This window comes from Aegilops tauschii, chromosome 7 (assembly GCF_002575655.3).
Source record: "Aegilops tauschii subsp. strangulata cultivar AL8/78 chromosome 7, Aet v6.0, whole genome shotgun sequence".
NCBI lineage: Eukaryota > Viridiplantae > Streptophyta > Magnoliopsida > Poales > Poaceae > Aegilops > Aegilops tauschii.
This window is the reverse complement of record NC_053041.3, coordinates 464,836,118-464,839,967: the sequence shown is the minus strand read 5'-3', so window position 1 is coordinate 464,839,967 and position 3,850 is coordinate 464,836,118.

The following is a 3,850-nucleotide window of genomic DNA, read 5'->3' as shown; positions in this document are numbered from 1 at the left end:
AAGCATATATATGAAAAAAAACAAGCATATATATATGAAAAAATGCTAGTTAGGGCGCCGGCCGGACCAAGGTGAGGAGGACCGCGGGGTCGGCGGCGAGGATGGCGACGGGGCAGTGGGCGCGCGCTCGGGGTAGGGGCGACGGCGGCGAAGGGCGGGGCAGGGCGACGGCGACGACGGGGACGGGCCGGGGCGGCGCGCGTCGGGGCAGGGGCGCGGCTGACGGCGAGGGCACGGGCGACGGCGACGGCGACGCCAGGGGCGGCGGGCGGCGTCGGCGCGGCGGGTGGCGTCGGGGCAGCCTGGCGGCGTCGGCGTCGTCGGGGCGGCAACTGCTAGGTGAGAATGAAATTTTCCTAAGTGTGAACTTGTATAGCAAAGCCTTTAGTCCCGGTACGTGGCACCAACCGGGACTAAAGGCGGGCATTAGTTCCGGTTGGTGCCACCAACCGGGACCAAAGCCCTCTTTTCAGCAGCCCAAAGGGCGGGAAGCGGCGGCCTTTGGTCCCGGTTGGTGGCACCAACCGGGACTAAAGGGGGGCATTGGTCCCGGTTTGTGGTACGAACCGGTACGCATTCCCCCCTTTAGTCCCGGTTGGTGGCACCAACCGGGACCAAAGGCCTTGGGCTGCCCCGCGTCAAAAGTTTAGTCCCACCTCGCTAGCTGAGAGAGAGCCGCACCTGTTTATAAGGTGCGGTGCGCCTGAGCTGTCGATCTCCTCTCTAAAGCAGGCTTACGGGCCTAACCTCTCTGTACATGCCTGTGGGCCTACTGGGCCTTCTGCGGGCCTGAATCCTCGCCCATGGATGGGTTTCTAGTCGTATTCAGGCCGTGGTGGCCCAGTAGGTGGCATAATTTTTATTTTTTTGCCTGTTTTTTTTGTTTTCTTTTTTGCTTTATTTATTTTGTTTTGTTTCTACTTACAACAAAAAACTTATTTATTTTATTTTGTTTCTAATTACTTATTTATTTTACTTTATGATAATTCTTTTTGCTATTAAAGTTTCTAACAAAAAAAGTTCTTTATGAAAATTATTTTTGCTTTCAATGATTTTGAACAGAAAATACTTCGATAATTTTAGTTGCATCAATTTTATATAATTTTAGTTTCAATAATACTAGAGGTTGCTTATAATGTTTTGAACAGAAAATACTTTGATAATTTAGTTTCATAAATTTTATTTATGTTATTAAAGTTTATTTTATTTTGTTTCTACTTATATATTTTTTTAAAGTTTATATTATTTTGTTTCTAATTACTTATTTATTTTATTTGTTATTTTCATGCACCATTTTTCATGCATTTACTGATTATTTTGAGCTATAAGACCCTAAAATTGAAAAGCATTTCAAATGAACTCTGAAAAGGTTGAAAGTTGGCATGGTATCATCATTTCATCCACATAGCATGTGCAAGAAAGTTGAGAGGGTTACGGCAAAAACTAGATGCACTTCGTGTACAAAACAGACAACCTCTTTCGAAGTATCAGGATTTCATACGGAAACTCGTCTGTTACAAAGGGATTTCATTTTTTTAAACTTATTTGAACTCCTGACTTTTTGTGTGTTCAAAATGCACCATTCAAAGCCACATCTCATCAATTTTCAACCCTTTCTGACTTCATTTGTTATTTTTCATGCATTTACTAATTATTTTGAGCTATAAGACCCTAAAATTGAAAAGTATTTCAAATGAACTCTGAAAAGGTTGAAAGTTGGCATGGTATCATCATTTCATCCACATAGCATGTGCAAGAAAGTTGAGAGGGTTACGGCAAAAACTAGATGCACTTCGTGTACAAAACGGACAATGGTATCATACTCGTCTGTTACAAAGTTGGCATGGTATCATCATAATAGTTGCGGGAGAAAGTCTTCACTTTTTCTTCGCTTGTGTCATTTGCTTATTGCGCCGTAACCATGGATAATCTTCATCGTTTATCAGGATGCTTCGGTCAGCCTTGACTTTGAAGAGAGGAATTTCATGAAACTTTTCATAATCTTCAGACATGTCTGTCTTGCCCTCCACTCCCACAATGTCCCTTTTTCCTGAAAGAACTATGTGGCGCTTTGGCTCATCGTATGATGTATTCGCTTCCTTATCTTTTCTTTTTCTCGGTCTGGTAGACATGTCCTTCACATAGATAACCTGTGCCACATCATTGGCTAGGACGAACGGTTCGTCAGTGTACCCAAGATTGTTCAGATCCACTGTTGTCATTCCGTACTGTGGGTCTACCTGTACCCCGCCTCCTGACAGATTGACCCATGTGCACTTAAACAAAGGGACCTTAAAATCATGTCCGTAGTCAAGTTCCCATATGTCCATTATGTAACCATAATATGTGTCCTTTCCCCTCTCGGTTGCTGCATCAAAGCGGACACCGCTGTTTTGTTTGGTGCTCTTTTGATCTTGGGCGATCGTGTAAAATGTATTCCCATTTATCTCGTATCCTTTGTAAGTCAATACAGTCGAAGATGGTCCCCTGGACAAGGAGTACAACTCATCACAAACAGTGGTGTCACCTCTGAGACGTGTTTCCAACCAATTGCTGAAAGTCCTGATGTGTTCACATGTAATCTAGTCATCACACTGCTCCGGGTGTTTGGAGCGCAGACTGTTCTTGTGTTCATCGACATACGGGGTCACCAAGGTAGAGTTCTGTAGAACTGTGTAGTGTGCTTGAGACCAAGAATATCCGTCCCTGCATATTATTGAGTCCCCTCCAAGCGTGCCTTTTCCAGTCAGTCTCCCCTCATATCGCGATTTAGGGAGACCTATCTTCCTAAGGCCAGGAATGAAGTCAACACAAAAGCCAATGACATCCTCTGTTTGATGGCCCATGGAGATGCTTCCTTCTGGCCTAGCGTGGTTACGGACATATTTCTTTAGGACTCCCATGAACCTCTCAAAGGGGAACATATTGTGTAGAAATACGGGCCCCAGAATGACAATCTCGTCGACTAGATGAACTAGGATGTGCGTCATGATATTGAAGAAGGATGGTGGGAACACCAGCTCGAAACTGACAAGACATTGCGCCACATCACTCCTTAGCCTTGGTATGATTTCTGAATCGATCACCTTCTGAGAGATTGCATTGAGGAATCCACATAGCTTCACAATGGCTAATCGGACGTTTTCCGGTAGAAGCCCCCTCAATGCAACCGGAAGCAGTTGCGTCATAATCACGTGGCAGTCATGAGACTTTAGGTTCTGGAACTTTTTCTCTGGCATATTTATCATTCCCTTTATATTCGACGAGAAGCCAGTCGGGACCTTCATACTGAGCAGGCATTCAAAGAAGATTTCTTTCTCTTCTTTCGTAAGAGCGTAGCTGGCAGGACCTTCATACTGCTTCGGAGGCATGCCGTCTTTTTCGTGCAAACGTTGCAGGTCCTCCCGTGCCTCAGGTGTATCTTTTGTCTTCCCATACACGCCCAAGAAGCCTAGCAGGTTCACGCAAAGGTTCTTCGTCACGTGCATCACGTCGATTGAAGAGCGGACCCCTAGCTCTTTCCAGTAGGGTAGGTCCCAAAATATAGATTTCTTCTTCCACATGGGTGCGTGTCCCTCAGCGTCATTCGGAACAGCTAGTCCACCGGGACCCTTTCCAAAGATTATGTGTAAATCATTGACCATAGCAAGTACGTGATCACCGGTACGCATGGCGGGCTTCTTCCGGTGATCTGCCTCGCCTTTGAAATAATTGCCTTTCTTTCGACATTGATGGTTGGTCGGAAAAATCGACGATGGCCCAGGTACACATTCTTCCTGCATTTGTCCAGGTATATACTTTCAGTGTCATCTAAACAGTGCGTGCATGCGTGGTATCCCTTGTTTGTCTG